Source organism: Dasypus novemcinctus, chromosome X (assembly GCF_030445035.2).
Source record: "Dasypus novemcinctus isolate mDasNov1 chromosome X, mDasNov1.1.hap2, whole genome shotgun sequence".
Taxonomy (NCBI): domain Eukaryota; kingdom Metazoa; phylum Chordata; class Mammalia; order Cingulata; family Dasypodidae; genus Dasypus; species Dasypus novemcinctus.
This window is the reverse complement of record NC_080704.1, coordinates 38,198,743-38,225,917: the sequence shown is the minus strand read 5'-3', so window position 1 is coordinate 38,225,917 and position 27,175 is coordinate 38,198,743.

Below are 27,175 nucleotides of genomic sequence, written 5' to 3'. Positions count from 1 at the left end.
TGGGCTCACAATCATTCTCATGCTTCTGTATTAATTACAGTCATGTGCCTAAATCAAACAAAAAGGAAAGATTGTTCAATGAATCTACACGAAAGGAGTAAACTATATACAAAAATAAAGTCATGCACAAATTATGGTGTATATTATAAAAGGTAATAAATGAATCACTCATTTCCCTTTCTTGGCTATCAGATCATGCTTGGTGTCAACAACTACTGGCCAGAGTTGATTTCTGCCTTCAGTTTTGTCACTATTCCCATCTGCTTAGATACAGCAGCCAAAATCAATATTTCAACATTTTCACTGCCATATCCAGGGGACTCCAGTTGCTCTTTTGCTTATCATGTGAAATTCAAACCTATCTAGCATCATCTTTTTTCCCCCTATGGGTCCATACAAGCAACAAATCCTGCTGAGTAAAAATGTGGCTGATTCTAAAGATCAATATCCATCTTCATCTACACTCTTTCAAAAGGAATGCAGATCAGAAAGTGAAAAAAAATGACAGAAACATATGGATCGGGCCTCATGTTACCAAAAAAGAAACTTGTAAGAAGTGGGATTGAATATTTTTTCAAATAAATTTTCTTGATATTTTTAAAGGATCATAATAAGTTACAATTCTCCTGAAATAAGGAAAGAGAAGGTCCTTTGGAAACAATAGTGAATGCATTGTGTCTGTTTAGCACTATAATAAAGAAAGACTAGTAACTATCTTAAAGTTTATATTTTAATGCCAAAATGTAAATGCTGTTTATAATCTCCATTACCATTTAATTAAATAATCATATAATTTGAAACAATATAGTTTAAGATGCCAATCAAGGGTATCTGACAGACAACCAGTAAGTCTCTGCTTGAGTACATAAAGTATTCCAGAATTTACTGTTTAAAATCTCTCGAAACAAACTATTTCATTGTTGTACAGCTTTAAATATTTGCATGCTATTTTTCCATATGATCCTGAAATCTGACCAATTTAATTATCTCCAATTAAGGAGGTCCTTTTGCAGAAATAAATGGATATATTGGTAAAATAGTAATGTCTGCATGGCCAAATAAATTTTAATAAAAGTATATGAGTTTGATAATAGTGGCAGGTTCAGATATATTAGTAATTGGGTTTTCTGTGGGAGAAAGTACTTTGATTTCTCAGAGGAGAGCCTTATGGTTGCCTTTAAAATACAATTCTGAGGAGCCCAGGAAAGCTTTTCTGCATCTGCTGGATAACATAATTGCTTTTGCATCTTAAGCCTTGCGCCAGCATTTACCTACTCCTGAGAATGCTACATGGAACAAATTTACTCAAAGAGGTGGCCATTTTGCAAATTGAATTCCAGCTGTTCTGGGCAGCCTAGACTGCCCCAGCACAGTTCACAAAATAAATACAATTGATGTTAATTTTTATGTGTGGTTGTAATTTTAGCACAACTGAAGATGTTAAGGCATTTATTTAGGTAGTATGTTTTATGGGAAAGACCATATTTAATTTTAATAAATATATACAGAATATTTAAACATCATACTGGATTATTGGCTATGATTTCCATATTGATTTTTAACAATTTTTTGTGCTGCTCAAGCAGCATATTAATTTACATGTAAAGTCAGGTAAAAAAGCATTGTTTTTTCCCTTGGTAAAACACTATAAAAATAGAGAGCAATTATGTAGCTATAATGGCAAGACACATGCATAATTTCACTTATATATATATGTTTGCATAGACTGATTTTCTATCCTTTATGGATATGTCACAATCCCCTCCACAGCACTCTAAATAGATCAATGAATTCATTTACAAAGAAAAGAAAATAACAAATGAGCTGCATTTTAAAACAAATATTCTTATATCATGTTCTTGTATATCACTACAAATATTTGTTTTATTCCTTCCATACTGTTTAAATACATGACAAAGAAATTGTATTGTAGGTAAGTCATTTGATTAAGCATACCCCAGCATTATCCAATCAGGAATCATTTATTTCTAAAGTACCTCTTAATACGATAAGGCAACAATTGTGAAATATGGTTTTATTGACACTTATAAAAAGATTTATTTCCATTTTATGTGTTATTGTTTACATAAATATAAATATACTTTATCTCATACTAATTTTCATAAGTAACCCTAATATAGTTATACCAATTAACAACATCATCTTCAAAAATAGAGTTAAAACAACATCATAATTGTATTTTACAGATCCATCAAAAATTTATCTATACAAAATATTTAAAAATATTTGCCATTTACTAAATAAGGTAAAATTTTGCCACAATATGAAGATTTTGGTTATGCTTTGCTTAGTATAAGACTTTTACAAATAGAAAAGCACAATATTTTTACCTCAATTTACCAAGAGAAATGCATCTCTGGAGAATTGGCAGTAAGTCTTATGGTTTGGCTTGTCTTGATTATGATGGATCCAAATTGCCTATAAGTGGACAAATTAAAATGAAATGGCTAAAATGGATGTTTAAAGGCTATCATGACACAGTACTCACTCCTTGCATTAAAAAGGGATAATGCTACATTTAAAATAGAATGATCCAAATTGTCAATGAATAAAATATTTAAACTAAGAAAATCTGTTATAACATGTCCCTTCTAAAATTCCTCAAGACATTTTAAGTTATTTTTAAACACAAGCAAAGAGGGAAGACTGAAAAACTTACCTATTGAACAATTAGTGTCTTATTTCCTGTATTTCATGAAGGTAACTTAGATAACAGTACTTTTTATAAAATCTTCAGATATACTTAGGAAATAAAAAGGCCTCTGGGAAAATTATGATTCTAAATGCTAATTCCCATGGGCTTCTCACATCTGAATTTTTTTAAGCATCTCTAAAGGAAACACAGGCCCATTTTAGAAGAATTTTGATAAGATAAGCAGTGTGTAGCAAAAATTAATATTGTCATTTGGATGAATATTCTAAAATGAAAAAACACAGATTTTTGTTAACTATCTTGGTTTTTTAGAATCCATATCTGGGGTAAATGTGTGTATGTGTGTGTTGTGTGTGTGCCTTATGGATATGATAGGGAGTGGATAAGTTTAATTTTTGTTTTAATACATTGTACAAGAAAAAGAATGTTTTATCATTCTTTAACAAATTCTACCAAACTTTTCTGTATTTTTATTAAAAGATATATATTTTTCCTATGCAGATTTTTTCTGATTTATTAAAAGTAAAAAGAATTGAGATTAATAAATTAGTATCAAGCCACAAGATATAACATTTTTATACTTCTAAAATAATCTGAATTAAAATAAAATAAAATATTTCCCATGTGGAAAAATAAACTATCGTATATAATGTAGTATCTTGTATTTAGTAGTTAATAAATAAATAATTGTGAAAAATGGATAAAATCATTATAGTTTCATTTTGGTAGATTTGATAAGGACAACAGTGTTGATTTTTCTCAAGCTTCAGTATAGAGGTAATAAACTATACATTTGTCATTCACACAAAAGCAGTAGTAAGAGGTCATTAGCCAAAACCGTGCAACACATGTCAGTTACTAAAGAAACTGAGTTGAATTATTTGAGAAAATAAATTAACCAGGTGATGGACTGATCCCAATAGGAAGAGAAAAAAATCACGTGATACCCACATCCTCATTAAGTTTTTTGTTTTTTCTTTTATTGGAGGGAGGTGAGATCGGTTAAAGTCTTTGGTTTTAAACTAGTCTATTTGGAATACTAAAGAGTTTGGAGAGTTCACTCAAGAGTGGTGATAGTTGTGGAGGCTCAGGGAAACGCTCTCAGTCTACCTCCTTTCAACAAGAGACGCTCCCGGTTTATTGTCTTCAAACGGTGGTGAGACCAAAGGGAAAAGTGACTAAAATAAGCTTGTAAAACAGAGAGTTAAGTGACAAATGGGGACACAAACACACGTGAGTATAATTTTGCTCGAATACATTCCAGGACAATAAATATTACGTGCTTTCATTTTTGTGAATTAGATGAATCTGGAACCCCTTGGTGGCACACAGAAATCCGTCAGGGCTTGAAAACATAGAAAATAATACGGTAAAATGTAAAAACTTGGAAGAAATGCCTCTCATGTTCAACCTATTGTAGTCATTCTTAAGATGATTTGTGTAAACCTTCATTAACTCTCTGCTCAATAGCTGGTAGCTTTGCTCTGTCCTTGCCACACATGTTCATGGAATTTTTTTCCTGTGGATCCACAAATACTTGTTATTCAGATCCCAGGTATTCACCCAATTATCACATAAGATAATTTACCACAACCTGGGTTGTTGTGTCTAAGCTGGGTACAGATCCTCTTCCATTCCAAGCTTCTATGTGCCTCATGGAATTCCATAACCAATCTCTAGCCCCTCAGCATCTTAAAATCAAAGATTTAGTCTCATCTTCTACCTCAGGGATGAAACAGTTTATTCTATTTGTTTAAAATTTTTTTAAATCTCATGTTATTGTAGTAACATATATTTAACACTATTTGCCACTGTGCCTATGTTTTAAGTGTTCAATTTAGTGGCATTAATTACATTTAAAATGTTGCACTATCATCATGCCATCCATTACCAAAACTTTCTCATCACTCCAAACAGAACTCTGTACCCATTAAGCAATAACTCACATTTTCCCCTTCCTCCAGCCTCTGTAAACATCTAATCAACTTTCTTGCTCTATAAATTGGCTCATTGAAGATATTTCATATACATGGAATCATATATTATATGGCCTTTTGTGCCTGGGTTATTTCACTCAGCATGATTTCAAGGTTCATCATTGCTGCAGCATGCATAAAGATTCCATTCCTTTTTTATAATAATAATACATTGTGGGAAACAGACTTGGCCCAGTGGTTAGGGCGTCCGTCTACCACATGGGAGGTCTGTGGTTCAAACCCCGGGCCTCCTTGACCCCTGTGGAGCTGGTCCATGCGCAGTGCTGATGCGCGCAAGGAGTGCCGTGCCACGCAGGGGTGTCCCCCGCGTAGGGGAGCCCCACGCGCAAGGAGTGCGCCCGTAAGGAGAGCCGCCCAGCGCGAAAGAAAGTGCAGCCTGCCCAGGAATGGTGCTGCACACACTTGCCTTGCCGATGCTGACGACAACAGAAGCAAATAGACACAGAGAACAGACAACCGGGGGTGGGGGGGGAAATTAAATAAATAAATAAATAAATAAAATCAATAAAATCTTTAAAAAAAATAATACATTGTATGTATATGCAACATATTGTTTATCCATTCAACTACTGATGAAATCTTGGGTTGTTTCCAACTTTTTACTTATTGTGACTAATGCTTCTACTAACACTGGCATACAAGTATCTGTTTGAGTACCTTTTTTCAATTATTTTGAGTATATATCTAGCAGTAGAATTGTCAGGTCATATAGTAATTCTATGTTAAACTTTTTGAGGAACCACAAAACTGTTTGCCACAGTGGCTGAACCATTTTACATTCCCACCAGCAAAGAAGGGGATTTCGAAATTCTCCACATTCTCTCTGACTCTTATTTTCTATTTATATAATAATAGACATCCTAGTTGGTCCGAAGTGGGATCACATAGTTTTGTTTTGTTTTATTATCTGTTTTTTAAAGATACATAAATCACCCAAAATGTCACATTAAAAAATATAAAAGGTTCTCATATACCCCACTTCCCACACTCCCCCCACTCCTCCCACATAAATAACTTCTTTTTTAGTGTGGCACATTCCTTGAATTTGATGAATACATTTTGGAGCACTGCTACACAGCATGGATTATAGCTTATGTTGTAGTTTCCACTCTCTCCCAGTCCATTCAGTGGGTTATGGCAGGATATATAATGTCCTGCATCTGTCCCTGCAATATCATTCAGGACAACTCCACGTCCTGAAAATGCCCCCATATCATACCTCTTTTTCCCTCTCCCTGCCTTCAGCAATTCCCATGGCCACTGTCTCCGTATCAATGATATAATTTCTTCCATTGCTAGAGTCACAATAATTCTATAGTAGAATACCAGTAACTCCACTCTAATCCATATTTTATACCTCCATCCTGAGGACCATGGGATGGTGATGCCCACTCCACCTCTAAATTGAGAGAGGGTTTAGATCCCACATGACTGATGGATGTAATTCTCATGCCTGCAGTTGTAGAATCTCTTGGTTCCTTGGTGTGGTGGTTAACCATCCTCACCTCCTTGTTACCTGACCTGGGTAAGTCCAATGAACTTGAGAGTAGGTTTTCCAACTCTGCTGAGACTCAGGGCCCAGCTGGCACATGGACAGCCCATAAATTCAGGTCTAAGCATATCCCAACCCCAAGTCCAAACACAGGTTTAGTAAAAGTGACAGAAGAGGCATGTGTAGAGAAGTCACATCTAAGTCCAACTCCATCACACTGAGGAGCACAAATTCCAAGGTAGGGCCCACTGGCAAGGCACTGAATTCCAGAGTCATCTGCCATGACCATAGAACCTGGGTGTCTCTGTAGCACCTAAGGAGCACCATTACCTGGGGTTGTATCTACTTTGGCTGTCTCTGGGGTCCTGTTGAAACATGCATAACTGTGACCCCTCTGATGACCTCCCAACTCATTTTGAAGAGTCTTAGCCATATAAACTCATTTGTCTTTGCCATTTCCCCCTTTTGTTCAAGGTCTTTTTCTAGTTGCATCACTACCTGGTACTTGGTAGTAATCCCTTGGTGCCAGGGAGGCCCAACCCTGGGAATCATGTCCCATGGTGGGGGGAAGGTGATGCATTTATAGGCTGAGTTTAGCTTAGAGAGTGGCCACATTTGAATAACATGGAGGCTTTCAGGAGGTAACTCTTAGGCAACCTGCAGCTCTAGGCCTAGTTGAAATTTCAAGCACTCAGGCTCATAAGCATAGTCATCAGTATCAACAGCCCAGAATTGAACCATCTTCTTCACTAGTCTTTGCCCTTGCACTTGGGGGACTGTTGCTGTTCCAATGGGGAATGTGACAGAGTTCACTGGGATGGGAACTCAGCACTACCTCAGTTGTTGTGTGAAGCTCTACCCACTACATCAATACCCAATGAACATACAAATGTATCTATATATCCTATATGCATGCCCTGGAGAACTCCATCCCACCCATGCATCCCCCATCAAGGACACCTCACACCAATGCTCCTCCCCTGCCATAGTTGAACCCCTCTATGATCCAAAACTGTATAATAGTTTTTATTTGCATTTCCCTAATGGCTTATGATGTTGGGCATCTTTGGGCCCCTCGTCCATCTTCTTTGGAAAAATGTCTATTCAAGTCCATTGCCCATGGTTTTATTGGGTTGTCTTTTTTTGTGTTGAGTTCTAGGGGTTCTTTATATATTCTAGATATTAAACCTTTATCAGATATATGAATGCAGCTATTTTCTTCCCACCTCTATATTATCATTTCACTTTCTCGATGACATTTGATGCACAAAAGTTTTAATTTTGATGCAGCCCAATTTATGTATTTGTTCTTTTGTTGCTTATGCTTTTGGTATCATATCTAAAACTCCATTGCCAAAACTAAGGCCATGAATATTTACTCCTATGTTTTCTTCAATGAGTTTTATGGTTTTAGCTCTTATATTTAGGTATTTTTATTGATTTTAAATTAATTTTTGTATCTGGTGTGAAGAAGAGTCCCACATTTATTCCTATGCATGTGGAAATCCATTTCCCCTGAATCATTTGTTGAACAGACAATTGTTTTCCTATTGAATAGACATGGCACCCTTGTTGAAAATCAATTGGCCATTTTGTAGGTATATTTCTGGAGTCTAAGTTCTATCCCTTTTGTCTATATACCTGTCCTTAGGTTAGTATAGCTCTGTCTTGATTACTTTAGAATTGTAGTAAGTTTTGAAATCAGGAAGTATAGATCCTTCAACTTTGTTCTTCTTTTCAAGATAGTTTTGGCTATTTGGAGCCCCTTGCAATTCCATGTATTTATGAAGACTGGCTTTTCCATTTCTGAAGAAATCACTACTGAAATTTTTATAAAGCTTGCTTTGAATCTGTAGATTACTTTGTGTATTATTGATATTCTTAACATTATTAAATCTACCAGGTCTTCTTTAATTTCTTTTGCCAATGGTTTGTAATTTTCAGTGTACAAGTCTTTCATCTGATTAAATTAGTTCTTAGATATGTTATTCTTTTATATGTTATTGTAAATGGAATTGTTTTCTTGATATCCTTTTTCTTGGATGGTTCATTGCTGGTGAATAGAAACACAACAAATTTTTGCATGTTGATCTTGTGTGCCATAACTTTGCAAAATTATTTTCTTTAATTCTAGTACATTTTGTGGATTCTTTGGGACTTTCTATACATAGAATCATGTCATCTGCTAATATAGATAGTTTACTTCTTCCTTTCATATGTGGATGCCTTTTATTTATTTTTCTTGCCTAATCGCTCTGACTGAAATTTCAGTGCAATTTTGAATAGCAGTGGTGAAAGCAAGCATTTTATCTTTGTAATGTTTCTGGGTCAAGGGAGGAAGTTTACAGTCTTTCAGCACTGAATAAGATGTTAGTTGTAGGTTTTGCATAGTATCCCTTATCATGTTGAAGAAGTTCATTTAATCTTTCTTAATGGTTCTAAAACATGACATCTATTCACTATTCTTTGAGAGCAGTGTGGAGAAAGATAGCGTGCTGTAAGGACAGCTCGGTCATCTAGAGACTTAATCTTCTTGGGCTGACTGTAGGTAGAAATTATATTTGCTTTGTTTTTAAGAGCAAGTGAAATGATCCAAGATAAAGTCACTTGTTTTGCACTCTCTCACTCTCTCTCCCTCTCTCTGTATAACTGTGTGTGAGAGAAGGTGAGGTGTGTGATCAATAGCACTGATAACTATATAAAAGTGTGAAAATATTGGGATTTATTGTGGGATAGGTGCCAGATGAACTTTGGTTCCTGCTAGAGATCCTCATATGGAAGGTAAAACAATTAATCTGTAGATAAATCAATTATAATTTCAAAAGCTGTAAGTAGTTCATGTTTCATTAAGAAATAAGCCAAAGCTATTTATTCATTTATTCATTAATTCATTTTTATATATTCATTTATATTAGTGATTCAAAAATGTCAAAGGTTCTAGGTGCTAATAGACTATAATTCAGATAAATTAAGTGAGCAGAAATTTTCAAAATTTAAAGAGGAAAACGAAATAAAGGAAACACATTTTTTGGAATGTTTCCTTTTTACAGTTTTTGGCAAAATCATAAGTTAGGTAATGGTTTCACAATTTATTATTACCCTAATTATACTGTACCAAAGTCCAGCATTCTGTCCCACAGCAGAACATGGCTGACAGGTCCTAAATTACACCTATTCAATAGAACAAGACAAGTACTGAGACAGCAGGCCCAGTGCAGATATTGGGAATGAAAATTCAGTCTGTCTGAAAAATATGGTACCGATGGGTAACAGTAATAATGGATATATTAATACTTCATAGGATGTAAAATGACCGGTGATTAAATCTATAATTGTGAATTTTTTTGGCAAATATGGCAAGGGAGGGTTACTTTTGCACAGTCTGGGAGATATGCAAGATACGGCGCACTGGAGAATGCTTCTGTGGAATATGAAAGTGTTCATCTTGTCATAGTATGTTATCTCAGTAGGTAGAGACCTACACAATAAGCAAAATATTAAACTCCCATCCTGGAGAGTCCTTCTATGTCTTCAATTAGAGTGGTAAGAATCTCTCAAGAACATAGGCAATGCCTGATAAGAGTTAACAGAGCCGTATGTCAAACCCTCAATAATATTGCATGTAACTATTAACCTTATTCTTCAAAAACTGAGACTTAGTTCTTACCATAGTTTCCAAGGGGAGTGGTAGGGAAGAATAGAATAGATGGAATATTCGGCATTTTTAGGCCATTGGAATTGTTCTGCATGATCTTGCAATGACTAATATAGGCAATTATACATTTTCTCAAAACCTATAAAAATTAATGGTGCAAAATGTAAACCATAATGTAAACCAGCAACCATGGTCAGTAGCAATGCTTCAATATTCATACATCAATTTTAATAAATGTACAATACTCATTTATGATGTTATTACAGGGGAGAATGGGATAGGGGAGGTGCTTGGGTATATGGGAATCCCCTATATTGCCTATGTGGCTTTTCTGTAACTGAATGCTTCTTTGAAAATAAAGCAAAAAATTAAGACACTGGGGGAATATATGGAAGAAATTATCACTGTACATAAAAGATAACAGATCTTACAGTGATGAAAGACACAATGAAATTTTTTTATTTTTAATTTTTGTATTTTATTTGTATTATTATTATATTATTTTCTTATTAGTTTTATTTGTTAATTTTTTGGCCTTGTTTTGGGGAGATTTTGATTGCAGAAGGGTCACAACTGTGGCAGCAGAAGTACAGGGTGTCAGTGATGGGGTGTGTGTGTGGAGGGATACACCTGGGGCATGCCTCTAAAGCATATGGATATGTTCAAGTGGTCACGGGGTATTGGCTCAGTGGGTGGAGACCCACACAATAACCTAAAGGATAATTGTATTTCCATCCTTGGAAGTCCTGCCACATTCTCTAAAATAGTGGCAAGAATCCCCCAAGTACATGGGCAGTGCCTAGTGAAAGAGGACAGACCATTAAGCCAGGCCCTTGATATTAATGGTTGTACTTATGAACCTTGTCTTGTGAAATTGAAACTTAACCTAGTATTATATATTGCCTAATATGTAATCCTGAAAGATTCCCTGCTGTTCAATTGCGGCCTCTTTCTAAACCAAACTTGGTATATAAACTCACTCCATCTTCCTAGCATGGGACATGACTCCAGGGATGAGCCTCTCTGGCCCAAAGGGATTATTACTAAGCACCAACTACTGATGCATTTGGAAAAAGACCTTGACCAAAAGGGGAAAATATTAAATACAAATGTGTTTTTATGGCTAAGAGGTTTCAAAGTGAGTTGGGAGATCATTCCAGAGGTTATACTCATGCATGATTCAACAGGCACTGTCACAGTAAACAGTGCCTCAATCAAGGGGACCCCTGAGGGCTATAGATAAATCTAGACACTATAGGAAACACAGACAGTTTCAGTAATTTGGTACCTTGTCAGTGGGGCTTACCTTAAAATGTATGCTCCCCAATGTAACAGAGTTAGACTCATTTATAATTTCCCTATACATGACTCTTCTGCCCCTTTTATTTGAACTTATAATTATCATTATAATTGTTAAATATGTATACAAGAGACTTAAATCTTTGCTCTGTTCATATACCGGTTGAGCCCTGAATCTCAGCAGTTGCAACACCTACTCTCCAGTTCATTGGACTTCCCCAAGACACCTAACAAAAGAATCATGATGGACAATGCCCATTCCAAAAAACAAAGAGTATCTACAACAGCAAGCAAGACAGTTCCACCCATCTGCCCCATGGGATCTAAGCCCCCTCTCAATCAGAAACAGAGTAGTCACCACCATCCCCAAATCCTCAAGATTGAGGAATGAACAAACATAAGAAAGGAATGCAACTATGGCCTAAGTAGATTTATTATTATTCTAGCAGTGGAAGAACTTGTAACACTGATATAAAGACAGTGGCCACCAGAGGTTCTGAAGGGAGGAAGAGGGAAGAATTGGTTCAATAGGTGGCTTTTTTTGGCTGTTGGAATTGTCTTTCATGACTTAACAATGATGGATACAGGCCATTATACATTTTGTCAACACCTATAAAATTGTACAGTGCAAAATGTAAACTATAGACCATGGTTAGTAGCAATGCTTTAAAATGTGCCCATCAATTGTAACAAATGTACCACACTATAGAAAGACGTTAACGTGGGAAAGTGTGGAAGGATGAGGGGTTGGAGCATATGGGAATCCCCTATATTTCCACTGTAACATTTATGTAATCCAAAGCTTCTTTAAAAATAAAATCTTAAAAAATAAATAAAATAAAACAATAATCAATGGAATTGGTCCTTTGAGATGCATGGAGTGGAGAGATGGTGAATTCTGGTATACCAACACTAAGAACTTTGATACACAAGCCACTGAATTTGCGCAGTCAAAAAAGTCCAAAAAGTGCATGGAATGTTTTCTGTACAAGAAAAGGGGACTGATATAACAAGTAAATATCAGAACAAGCACTTGGAATAAGTACTAAGGCAGAACTGAGGACTGAGCATCACCAGAAACAGGTTATCACGAGCAATTCCAAAACAAAATTACCTGATATTAAAGTAAGTAAAAATTATTTAGACTCATTTGGATCAGGCATCTTAAGAAGTGCTATTAGAATATAGAAATGCCATGTGCATAATTCCTCTAATGAGGTTGAAAGGAGGAGGCTTTGGAAATAGCTTCTTTTCTGGGCGAAACATGACCCCTGAATGTGGCCAAGGAAAGGGAGCAATAAGTGGACCTTGGGTGTGTGGAGGGCATTTCAGTGTCTGGTTTTTCAATTTCAATGAGAGACTGGAGTGTTTCTAACCCTATTCCCTCCTTTCTCTGAAGTTTTCTATATCCACTGGTCTATATAATGAAAATAGATATTTATAATGTTAAAGGTTGGGCTTTATAAGATCTTGATGTGTCTTCTGATTTAATGAAGAAATACATCATTGTAAAAGGTATTAAATACTTTCTGTTTGCCAGAATGAGATTTCTCAAGTTATCCTCAGAACCCAAAACTTCAGACCTCATGGGTTTGTAAACCATCATTCAGCATACCACCAAATCTTGGAGACAAGACAGTAAGTATATCAGTCTACCATTGCCCAACATTAGCTTCTCTATATTTTTGTTATATCTTTCTTTTTAAGCAGTCCTTCTGTCTGTGAGTTTAAATTTCTTTTTCTGTTTCTACTGAATGAAATCTTGCTCTTTTATATTTCTCTTAGTCAAATTCTCTACGAGAGATATTCTGGCTGGTCAATATTTGACTTGTTTCTGATTCTTCTTTGAGAGAAGAATAGAAATAAGGGTAACATATTTAGGAGGTTACTCCAGAAAAATACCATTGAGGAAGTGGGTAGAAACAACAGGGAAGGAAGGAAGCCAGAAAGAGAGTGCAAGTGTTACCACTTATGAGCAGCAAAGGATTTCCCCCCTAGGATGACTACAAGAGGTTACCCCTGTTAAGGGTCCGGAAAGTGAGGTAATTATCTACCACCTCTCTTATCTTTGCCATCTTTTCGGACTGTTTAGGTTGGCATAAACTCTTCTACACTTTCAATTTGCCTCTCTCTCAGGCCAAATGTAATCCTACTACTGAAAAGAAAATAAATAAAACCAAGAATCACAAACTTTTCCAGTAAGCAAACTTTGGCACACAAAAGTGAATTCCAGAGGAATATGGACTGGCACCGATAGCATTCACAGCAGTATTCAAATGGAACTTTCATGTTAAGCCAGTTACTGCCTTCTAGGTAAATACTGATCCCTGGCCATTTGTCACCAGGATCAGTCACTTGATATAAACGATGGTGGGCCATTCATAAGAAATATTCTAGAGCTATAGTCAAGTATATAATTTCAGATATCCAAAGAAAGATACAGTGTTAAAGCATTGTTATAAAAATTAAAGATAAACTTTGCACCTTATCTAAAAAAAGCCAGAAATAGATTCAAACATTCATGGTCAATTTATTTATTTATTTTTTTGTCTATTTGGGAAAAAAATAGACCCCGAGCAATCAAATAAATGTAAATTAAAATAGATCATAAAACTAACTTGAAAACAACGATTGTAAAACTTCTAGAAGAAAATACAGCTAAAATTAAAATATCAGCTAGGCTGATTACTTTCTGGAGGATCAAGGGAAGAATATATTCTCTTGACTTTTCCAGTTTTACTAAATATTAATGTAAGATAAAAGAAAACATACCTTTTACAAACACTTGTACGTAAATGTTCAAACAAATTTATTCATAATTGCCAAATTCTGGAAACAGATCATTGGTTATAAACAAGTGAAAAGATAAACCGTGGTATTACTACACAGTGAAATTCTACTAAGGAAAAAATTCCAAAAACATTATGCTGAGCAAAAGAAGAAGCCAGACACAAAAGATATATACTTTATGATCCCTTTTATATGAAATTCTAGAACATACAAAACTAATCTCTAGTGTGAGAACGCAGGTCAGTGGAAGCTTGGGCCAAGTGTGAGGAGAAAAATGATGGCAAAGGGACATCAAGGAACTTTTCTGAGTGATTGAAATGTTCTATAGTTTATTTGATCAAGTGTAACTTATTATATTAAATCTTTAAAAATTACTGAGAACGCAGTTTAAATACTGACAATTTAATATTGATCCATTCTCTTTTTAAACATGCTGGATAAATAATGGTTTTAGTGTATTAAGTTAATTCTTCCAAGATTCGTTTTCTTGGTTTCTAATATAATATTTTGGCAAAAGCACACACACAAAAAACAAGAGCTATGTGTAACTATAACATAGAAAGTTCCTATGGAGTGCATAGATCTAAAATTTTTATGCAGTTTGAAACTGCTATCACTGGGGATCTTCAAATAAATGGTATTCTTCTTATGATCCAGGAAAGAAATATGTGACACTTGCTTTTATGAATTTTTGCCATGCTAATAATTCAAACACTCCTGTACAAAATCAAGTCCTTCAATTTTATATTAGAACAGAGGTTCTTAACATTTTTAGTTCCACGGACCCCTTTGCCAGTTAGGTGAAAACCATGGACCCCTTACTATGTCCACACTACACTGAGTATTATTTAATAAATATATCAACTCGCCCCAACACGTCCCCACAAAAGTAATGTTGTTGTTTTTAAATTTCAATTCAAGCTCAATTTCAATTCAATTCAAGAACTCCTGTATTTGAGTGATCATGATCGCTTGATAAATATCCAGTACCATCCAGGGGGCTTCCTGTTTTAAACAAATAAATAAATATACCTCAAATTTCATTGCTTTTTATACATCAAAACATCTTCATTTAAAGATTTTTTTGCCAACCTGGTCTACCTTTTACACACTTGAGATAGTTGTCCTTCAACAGAATTTAATATATTTCATGTATAATTTGTAAATCCTCTTAATAGTTTGTGAATATGAAAATGCTCTTTCTATAAGTGTGAAACTGGATTTCCAAAGAAGAGGGGATATATATGCAGCTACTTAATCTCAGTATATTTATTAATTTATTTTTTCTCATAAGATTAGTTACCATTCTGAACGTAAAGAACATGTGCAAGTAATATTAGTGTTATTTCAGGACAGTTCTATACTGTGTGTTAAATATATGCTAATCAAATGTAATTTATTTAAAATCACATAATGAGGGTCAGTTAAAATAGTTAGAAGAATCTCAAATAAGAACATTTAAGCATTTGAGAAATCTTTATTATACATCTTTGCAGTTTGTTGTGCTTTGTCTCATTAGTTCATATAAAGAAATAAAAAGAACCCTCATTTAAGCTAATAGAGATTATAAATTTAAATATTTATTAGCTTAAATTCCACATTTATATAATAGCACTTGATTTTTAAAATATGATTTAAGTGATGCTCAAAAACTTTGAAAATATTCCATAAGTGTTCATAAGTTTAAAAATTAGAGGATAAAATCATTTTTTTGCATGACAAATGATAAGTATGACAAAAAATAAAACCTGAGCATTCTTAAATATAGTGTAAATTGTTTTGAGACCATTTAATTGCTGTAATGCAAATACTCTCTAGAAATTGAAACAGGAGAAAATATTATAGACACTGTCTTACCTTTTCTTTAGGTATATTGAATCCTTAGTAACATTTACCGTGTTTTCATTTTTTCTGTTCTCATTCGTTGCTGACCTCCCTATCTTCAACTTCAGCATGTAACATGTTATTTTAGTCCCTCTGTATGATCATTTTCCTTTCTTATTTTTTCCATAATGTTGTCCACTTTCAAGAAACAACTCCTTGACCAAACATTTATTATTGATTTATCCATTCATATACCCATTTAAATATATTGTAATGAATATCTATAATGGTAATGAGAAAAACAAAATATAATCACATCTCTGAAAATGTTTGTGATTTCTCTGAAAGGGATGGACAAGTACATTAATGGGATAACTTTGTTAATTTGTTCATTAATTCATCAGTATTTGACAACCATATGCATACTATGAATCAGACACTACTCTGAATTCTAAAGGTTGGAAATAGAAAAGACAAAAAAAAACTAATACATACGACTATGTCAGAGAGTGACAAGTGTTACGAAGAAAATAAAACTAGGTGATGAGACTGACAATTGGTCATGATTGAGTAATTGATACTGGGCAAGCTTTCTCACTGCAAACAAGACTGGTGAAAATGAATGAAATAACCATTTTGCATTTTTGGGACATAGATGAGACACACAATCTCCATGGTTTTCTGCTGCAGTCTAGTTTTCAGACTGTGGTAAGGGAAGATGGAACCCAGTCAGAACACAGTTTCGCATTGAGTTTAGATGAGAGATCAGAGTTTACGATTGCTTGGGCAGCAAGAGATTATGGATTAGAGTACTGGATAGAAAAGAAAAGCACATAGAAGGAGCTCTAGAAATCTGTATATAGATGCATTCTACTTATTGAGCAATTTCTAAACTAAACTTCTAAAATGTATTACTCTATTAAGCCCAGCAGGAATAGTTACTAAAAAGTGATAAGGTGACTACAAATACCAGAAAGTGTATAGTGTTAGAAGGTGTAAAAGCCTGACGTATTTGAGTGTAGAGACTTCAATGAATACAAGAAGCTTTCAGCAATCACCCTAAAAAGCCACACCTTAGGAGTTTGGTTACTAAAGCCCTAGAGAAGTAGCTACATTAGACTGCCCTTAAAAGCTTAAAAACGCCCCTTAAAAGCTTCAATCTGATCCACAAGTAAATTAACTGCCTGGCAGAACAAATCTTAGAAATATCTTAAGTTAAAAGAGAGTTAAAGCCCTGAGAAAAACCATTGCCACACCAAGATAACTACGGACATAGCTCAAGGATGAGCTCTCTAAGGAGAACTTCACATCACAAAGGAAATAGATATCACTTAAAAGTCCAGCCCAGTAGCTAAACAAATAAACAAGCAAATAAAACAATAAGACCCATGGTGGGGATGAGGATCCAGAGGTGTTATATCTAAAATTTCAAGTTTAAAAAATATTACAAGATATGCAAAGTAATAGGAAAGTGTAACCCATATATAGGAAAAAAGCAGACAACAGACACTGCCTCTGAGAGGGCCTTAATGTTCAATTTGACAAATGCTTCTTATCATTATAAATACACTCAAAGAAGTAAAAGAAACCATACATTGAAAAATAAAGAAAAGGATAATGACAATGTCTCCTCAGAGAGAGAATATCAATGAAGGATAGAAATTATTTTTTTAATGACAAAATGTAAATTCTGGAGATTAAGTGTAAAATAACAGAAATTATAAATTCACTAGGGACTGTACAGTCAATTTGAACTGGCAGGAAGAAAATCAGTAAATTAGATGAGCAATTGATTGAGATAATACAGTCAAGAGAACAGAGAGACAAAAGAGGTAAGGAAATTGAAGAACAGAGTATTACTTAAATATGGGCCACCATTATACACAGCAACATATACATAATTGGAGTATCAGAAGTAGAGGAAAGCATTTTAAAAAGCAAAAGAATTAGAAGAAATACAGCTGAAGACTTCTTAAATTTTATGAAAAACCTTAATCTAACCCCCAGAAGTTCAACGAACTCCATATAGGATAAACACAAAGAGATCTAGAACAACACACGTCATAATGAAACTGTTGAAAACTAAAACAAAATGAAAATCTTGAAAGCAGCTTGTCATGTACAAGGGAACCCTATTAAAATTAGCAGCTGACTTCTCATTTTTTAAAAAGCCAGCCAGAAGGTATTGGGATGACATATGCAAAATACTGAAACAAACAAAAAAAAAAGCTATCAACCAAGAATCTTGTATCCAGCAAATATCTTTCAAAAATTGAGGCACTATAATGACCTTCCCAGATTTACCATATTACCCAGCAATTCTACTCCTAGGACTCCTATATACCTAAGAGAAATTAAAATATACATCCATACAAAAACATGTACTTGAATGTTCACAGCAATATTACTCATAACAGCAAAATTGGAAACAATCCAAATGTCCATCAACTGCTGAATGGATAAATAAATGTGGTATATCTGTACAATGAAATATTACTCTACCATATAAAGGAATGAAGTACTGATATATGCTACAATATGGATGGGCTTTGAAAGCATTATGTTAAATGAAAGGCCACATATAGTATGTTTCTATTTATAGTAAATATAATAGAGACAGAAAGCAGATTTGTGGCTGCCAGGATTTGAGGAAGGCAGGTAGATGGTGAGTAACTGCTTAATGAATATAGCTTCTTTCATGGAATGATGAAAATGTTCTGCAATTAATACTGGTGATGATCACATAACATGGTGTATGTTCTAAAAGCCAATTAATTGTACACTTTAAAATTGTTTAAATAGAGAATTTTTATATAAATGTTAATTAAAAAACAATTTCAGCATACACCTACATTGTTATTCCACTATACTTCACACAGGTATTTATCTAAGAGAAGCCAAAATATATACCCATGAAAAGAATTACATTTACATATGATTCATAATAGCCCCAAACTGAAATAAAACCAAATGGCCATTAATCAGAAAATTAATAAGTTCTACTCAGTATTAAAATTTATATGCATGAATATAGCAGACATTATGCTGAGCAAAGAAGCTGGACACAGAAAGCACATATTATGTGCTTCCATTGTTAAGAAATTTTAAATAATCAAATATAATCTATGGTGAAAAAATCAGAAGACTAGTAATCTTCTGGAAGTGATAAATGGGAAAAGGTATAGTGGAAATTTTCTCGGATCATGAATAGCTGGAGAAATTTATCAAAACCCATCAAATTGTACACTGAATATATGTGCATTGGACTGTATGTAAACTTTACCTTAAAATTGTTTTAAAATTGTTTTCTGGTTAGTAGGTGTGCTTTTCACAGTATTGCAAGTTACCTATTCTGAAACTACTTTACGTGTATTTTAGGTTTGGAGAATTCATGAACACATAGAACATAATGAGAGCTAGTTTTTTCATTGTTGGTAAAGTGATTTACATATTTGGAAAGGGAGAAGACCAGAATGCTCTCTGTATTGTGAGATAGAGTTAGAGAGATCATCATATACTCATTTTGATTATATGTAGATAAATACAGAAGTAACTATAGAAGCAGATATATAAATTTATTTTTCTTAGCTTTGTCCACTGAGAGTGTCCAGAATCAACAACATGCCATTAACAATGAGCATACATAACAAAACTCCCAGATGTTGGTTTCTCAATGCCTTGATCCAAAAGGTATCAGGGATACTTGAGGAATGGCTTATTCTAAGACTGGAATAAGAAAGAACAAAATGAGCCTAGAACTCATTTTTGCTTCAGAAAATAAGGATTTAACGTTCACGGGGAACCAGCTTACTGGGGATCCCATTGCCCAAATCTGAGGGAAAACAAGCATCAGAATGAACTATGATTGTAAAATTGATAACTCATCAAACAACAATTTTAAAAAATATCATTCCGTACTGATAAAAATACATGAATCAATGATTGAAAGTAGGAATGAGTGGATGAAGGAAGGAATAAATAAATAAGTGAATGGGGAAAGAAGAGGTTTTCCTTACTAAACATAGCTCTAGCATTCTACTTAGAAAAAAATCGAGAGTTAAAAAATCATCAGTGAAAGCTTAAGAGTAGGTAGAAGATTGATGAGGAAGAGGATATTTATGTAGTCTCAAAAGTAGCTACACATAAATTTATTATTATAATAAGAAAACTATTAATTTTACGGGGGAATACTAGCAGGCATCACCTTAACCAAGTGTTAGAAGTTGCCATCAACAATTTTGAGGCTGACCAGCCTGATCTGCCTCTGAAACAATACCCTGAAAAGGTCACAACATCACGTGTGATATTCTTGCCCAAAGTATGCAGTCTGACCTAACTGTGAGGAAACATTAGACAAGCACTGATGGTAGTGCATTCTACCATTTTCCCAGAGTGTCAAGGTCAAAAGCACAAAGAAAGGTTGAGGAAATATACCAGATAAAAACAGTAAATGTGCTGCATTGCATTTCAAGAAATGCTGTGTGTAATCCATAGTTGGACTCCTACTTGGTAAAATAAATAGCTATGAAAGACATTTTTGTGAAAGTTGAAAAAAATTAGTACTTACTGTTGGAGAAAATACGGCTCTTACTGGGACTTGGAGACTGATTGACCACAAGCAAAGAATTTATTTATTGAGAATCTCTCCCAATGGAGGGGGTCTGAAGAACAGACTTCAGTCCCCCCACCAGCTTGGTGGGGGTCTGAAGAGAGACTTCAGCCCACTCCTGGAAGGGCGGGACTTGAATTTATACAGAACTTTCCTAGGTGGGGAAATGATAGTCAGTGGGAGGGGGGTTGAGGGTCCAGTGAGGTAGTGGGAGGGGGTCGAGGGAGTCTATGGCTTCTTGGAATGCTGCAGGAGCAAACGTTTCTTTTGATCTGCAGGGTTTTAAAAGGTTTGTAAATAGTGAAGGTCTCTGTCTCGGTTTTGCTCTGATATGCAGGTAGAGGTAGTAAAGATTTCCATCTCCCTCTCATATGCAAATAGTAAAGATCTCTATCTCCGTTTACTACAGTCTCTATGAGGTTCCTTTGTTTAACCTGTGGGAAAATGTCATGCCATGTCCTCAGACTCAGGGGAGGAGGTTTGCCTTTTCCCAATGCGTATCAGGGGAAACTGAGGTACAGCTTTTTAATTATTGCAAGCCTCTAACATTTACTATGAGCTATATAATAGTAATGTGTGATGTTTAACTTGCAAATCATAATAGGGGCCTTTATTTGTAGCATTTGTTGATTTTCATGGTGTAAATACTCCCACCACAGCTGAGTTCACACTACCTACAGCTTAAAAAAAAGGCTTTCAAAAGCCCTAAATGTGTAACAATCGTCCAGCTTCATCACGCCATTGGAATAGTATCCTGTTGGAATAGTGTCAGTTATAAATATCTTGATATTCATAACTGTATTGTGTTTAAGTAAAAGAAAGTCTTTTTTTCTTGAGAAATTTTGTTGAATTGTTATGAGGAAAGGGGAAATGCTTTAAAATTACTTTAAAATGTTTTAGAAAAAAACAGATATCTGTGTGTGGGCTTATAGAGATAACATAAAGCAAATGGGCAAAATTACTTTTAAAAATTGTAAATCTCGGTATAGAATAACTAGAAGATCTCCTTGTATTATGCTTATAATTTTTTGGTAAATCTGAACACATATATGAATACATAGATACATATCTATACATATATAGTGAATAGAGAAAGAGAGGGAAGTGAGAACCATGAAATAATTCAACATATTTAGGTTTCTGCTACACTTGTTCATATAAAGTATCTAAATGTTTGTAAACATTGGTAGATATTTCTTGCCTTTCAGCATTCATTATATTTGCTTCATTAAGAAAGATTAAGTAATTGAACCAATAAGAAATATAGTCTCCTATTTCTAAGGCTCTTACCTTAAGAGTTAATAAGCATAGAGCCATGAGATCTCATTTTGAGGTTACTGACTTGGAGAAATGGACCAATGTGAAGTAGGTCCTAGATAGTCATGCAAAAAATAGTGGAAGGGGGGACTTGAAGTAAGAGTGAACATTGGTCACCGACTGATGCCGCAGAAGTGAACATCCCATTTTTCTCATGATATGTTGAGGCTTAACTGCCTTCCAGAATATCCTTCAAAAATAAACTTAAATCACGGTTCAGTCATAGTTCAGCCATGATCTAAGGGAAGGCATACCCACTGCAACCAACTGTAACTATTCTAAGGAGTGGTTCCTGGACTTTGCAAAGGATGCCTTGAAACCAATCTGAAACACTCAGAGGATAAGCAATTAGTGATGTTATCTTGTTCTTCACTTAACATACCCTAAAAAATAGATCTTTTTCTTTTGAGCATGATATTAAGATTGCTTAAGGTGATATCCCCATTAGAGTGGAGTGGGATAAACCTTACGACTTAGTCTGACTTTATCCAGTGGTCATCTGGAACAAATGTTATGACACATTTTTCATGTGTAAAATAATGGGGAGAGGCCTTATATTTTATTTTATTTGTAAACCTTCCCTCTCTTTCCGTTGATATATCACTACTTAATCAATTTATTAATTTTCAAAAAACATCAATTTATTAATTTTTGCAATTATACAAATCACCTTTTATTATATTTTAGATAAATGAAGGAAATATAATTTCCCACTAATGGAGTTCAATGAGTTGAAAATTTTGACAAATTTTCACAGTTGCTAAATGCAGAGTTAAAATTTGATGCCCAAGTCTTCTGATTTCTGGTCTGGTCTGGTAAGTGTTTAAAAATTGAGTTTTTCCTCCTTTAAGGCATTAACACTTCTGGAATTTATTTCTGGGTACAGTGAGGTAAAGCTCTATTATTCCTTCAGTTGTTCAGCTAATTTTACCACCATCAGTTGTTGAATTATCCATTTATTCCAAGGATTACCTTATGACTTTTTTCATATTCCGGTTTCCATATCACTGTTGGATCTGTTTACCAGCCTTTTCATCTATTGTGCTGTTCTGTTGTTCAAGTGTTTCAATCCCTGTACCAATGGCACACTGTTTTAATTCCTGTAGCTTTATAACAATTTTAATGAAATTACATTAAATTTCGAAGTTAATTAGAAAAGAATTGATTTTCTTACCATATTGAGTGTTTTCACAATGTACAATACATGCCATTTCCATTTAATAAGCACATTTCTTCCCCAATAAGCTTTCCCTGCTATATAAGACAGGATTCCCATTTCTACTTCAGTAATGTTATTGGTAGTCTGAAACTCAATAAACAAATGTATATGAATTATCTCTATGGGTTTTCTTGAACTATATGTAAGCTATAGTTTGGCTTACCTAAAGAATACATGCAGCTTCCTTTCTCAAGTTACCTGCTGTATACTTGCTTATTTGATCTTGGTTCACCAATATTTCTGATACTCAGTGATAATAATTACTATTACAAAAGAACATCATTTTCCCAGATATCTACACTTGATCTTTTCCAGATCAAATACTAATATATTTTCCATAGAATCGATGTATTTACTTCATAATAGCCCAGATATCTTTTTTTTATTTTTGAATTGTTACTATGGTAACTTATATCCAGCACAAAATTCCCATTTTAACCACTTTCGTATATATAATTCAATGAATTAATTACATGCAAAATATTGGAGTACAATCATCACCATCCTTTATCAATTTTTTTTTCTTTTTAACTTTTTATTTTGAAATAAATTCAAATTTATAAGACTGTTGCAAATGTAATACAAACACGTTCAGAGAATTCCAGCATACCCCCTATCCAGATACCAAATCCACCAACTTTCAACATTTTGCCACAATTGCCATATCAATCTATCAGTCTAGTTCCAGTCCAGGATCCTCAATTGCATTTGATTGTCATTGTCTCTTTAGTTGCTTTTTACTTTAATTGTAGAGAAATATATACAACATAAACTTTTACATCTCAACCCATTCCCAAGCATACTCTTCAGTGGGATTAATCAAATTCACAATGTTGTGGTATGGATAACTTTCTGAGGAACTGTCAAATTGTTTTCCTTAGCACCTGTACTATTTTACATTTGCTCCACCAATGTGCAATGTTCTCATATATCTACATCATCACCAACGCTTATTATTATAAGACTTTTTATTCTAGCCATCCTAATGGATGCAAAGTGTTTTTTCATTGTGATTTTTAAAAATCAGTTTTATTGCATACAACCTATCCGAAGTGTACAATCAATTAATAGTAATTTAAAAAGCAAACAGAAAACTGTACCCATTAATATTCACCTCTCACTCTCTCTAAGCTTCCCTTGACATACATAGCTTCTATTTCATTTCTGTCTTTCTAATTTATTTTGTACATTCATATTTTTCTTTTCTTAAGCATTTTTTCAATATTATTGATACATATTGATAAAGCATAAATATATCCAAACAGTACAATCAATGGTATTCAGTGTTTGTGCATTCATCATCCCAGGACAATTTCATTTTTCAAATAATAATAAACAAACAAACAAACAAAACTCATCACCTCTTAATCTCTCTATGCCTGACCTGGCATACATAGCTGCTATTCATTTTTCTTCTTTCTAGTATATTTGTATTTATATTTTGTAAAAACAGACTTCTATATGCAATATCACCCATGTTCATGTTTTACATGAGGTTTTACTATCTTATACAGTCCCATGTTGCAGTTTTTGTTTTTTTTTTTAATTTGTATTTATCTTTCTCCCCTTCTGCTCCCCCCCCCCCCCCAGTTGTCTGCTCTCTGTGTCTATTCGCTGTGTGTTCTTCTGTGTCTGCTTGTATTCTTGTCAGTGGCACCCGGAATCTGCGTCTCTTTTTGTTGCATCATCTTTTAAGTCAGCTTTCCGAGTGTGCAGCACCATTCCTGGGCAGGCTGTGCTTTTTTCGCGCTGGGCGGCTCTCCTTACAGGACACACTCCTTGCACGTGGGGCTCCCCTATGTGAAGGACACCCCTGCATGGCACGGCACTCCTTGCATGCATCAGCACTGCGCATGGACCAGCTCGTCACCGGGGTCAAGAAGCCCTGGGTTTGAACTTTGGACCTCCCATGTAGGAGGCAGATGCCCTATCTGTTGGGCCAAATCCACTCCCCATGTTGCAGTTTTTAGCTTTACTTCTACTAATATACGTGACCTTACATATGCCTTTTCAACCAGTCATACCCATACAATTGCATTCCTAGTTACAACACAATGATATGCGTTAACCATCTCTATTCATTTCCAAAGATTTACAAACAACCGTTTTTAACAATTCTGCACAGATTAACCCTCAGCTTTCCATTATCTACCTTCCTTCTATTTTCTGCTGACCTATATTCTAATTATTAATTCTATGAGTTTACAAAATATATTTGGTTCATAATAGCACAATCATAACAGTAGTTGTCCTTTTGTGTCTGGCTTTCTTCACTCAATATAATGTCCTCCAGGTCCATTCGTGTTATCATATGCTTCAGACTCCATTTCTTCTTACTGCTGCATATTATTCCATCATATATATACACAATTTGTTTATTCATTCATCAATTGATGGACACCTGGGTTGTTTCCAACTTTCAGGAATTGTGAATAATGCCACTATGAGCATTGATGTACAGATGTCTGTTTGGGTCTCTGCTCTCAGTTCTTCTGGGTATTTACCTAGTAATGGCATTGCCGGGTCATGTGGTAAGTCTATATTCAATTTCCCTAGGAACTGCCAGATAGTCCTCCGCAGTGATTGCACCATTCTACATTACCACCAACAGTGAATAAGCATTCCTATTTCTCCACATCCTCTCCAACATTTACTGTTTTCTGAAATTTTAATAGTGGCCAGTCTAATAGGTGTAAAATGATATCTCATTATAGTTTTGATTTTCATTTCCTTAATTGCTAGTGATGTTGAACATTTTTTCATGTATTTCTTTGCCATTTGTATTTCTTCTTTAGACAATTATCTTTTCAAGTCTTTTTTACTATTTTTTAATTGGATAATTTGTCTTTATTGTTGTGTTGTACAGTAGTTTGTATATCATAGATATTAAACCCTTATTGGATATGCGATTGTCAAATATTTTCTCCCATTGAGTTGACTGCCTTTTCACCCTTCTGACAAAGTCCTTTGAGGTGCAGGTACAAAAGTGTTGAATTTTGGGTAGGTCCCATTTATCTATTTTTTCTTTCGTTGCTCATGCTATGGGTGTACAGTTTAAGAACAGATTTTTTTGGATATATGTGTGTGTATATATGTGTCACTTTCACTGGTCATTAAACCTTTAGAGGCATGCACTACTTAGGAAAACAAGCAGTTGCTGGGGAACAAATAACACACATCTCATACACCTTCAAAGAGATTACCTGTGACATTAAGGGGATTGTCTGTTATGATTCATACTACTTATATTATATCGCATAGATTGCATCTCAATGATATGGCCAACTTGAGAGTTCTGTGGATGGATAATTCCTTTTCCAAGCACTGCACATTATAGCAAGTATCCTTATGGTTTTAATTTTCTATTAGTGATGTTCATGTTTGTCTTTGACTTTTTAGGTTATCTTGGATGCTTTCATGTTTAGTCTCCCATGTTTGGGGATTGAATCATGGCGCCCACAAAATACATGGTTTTGATCTTAATATGCATTCCTGTGGGAGTGAACCCATTTGTAAACAGGACCTTTTGAAGATGTTATTAGTTAAGGACTGGCCAAATTGAATCACGGTGGGTCTTAATCTGTATTACTGGAGGCCTTATAAAGAGAGAGTTTGGACACAGTCAGAGAAGACAGAGGACTTAGAAGGCAGAAGTTAGAGAAAGCCACAGGAAGAAGCTAGAAGCCAGAAGTCAGTGGAAAACAGAAGATCAAGATCATACAAGAAGAGGCAATAAGGCTATTGCCATGTGACAGAGGCAGAGATGTAAGTCAAGGAACCCGAAGGATTGCGGCAAGCCATCAACCAGAATGCTACGGTCTCAGAGAGAAAGCATGGTCTTCCGAACAATTTGATTTGGGAATTCTGGCCTCTGAAACCATGAGACAATAAATTCTATTTTTTAAGCCAACCCATTATGTGGTATTTGTCATAGCAGATCTGACAAACTAAGACAATCAAATCAAATATATATGTGTATACATACATAACATATATATAATACCCTTTAGTCAAGAAACAATTATATGAAGCATTGTTCCAATTATGCCAATGGGAAATCAGAGGCTTTGAGATTAAGTAATTACCCCAAGGCAATACAGCTAATATGTGGGAGAGACTAGAAAACTCATTTCCAACTCCAAAGTGAACATAATTAAATACTTCCATATATAATTCCAAGAATAATGAAGGAAAATGAAATTAATAAATCTGGTTAAGTGCTGATTATGGACTTACTAATTTGAGAGAATATTCGAAGTTTAAACCTTTAATTGCTTGCCTGAGAACACGTTCACTGAG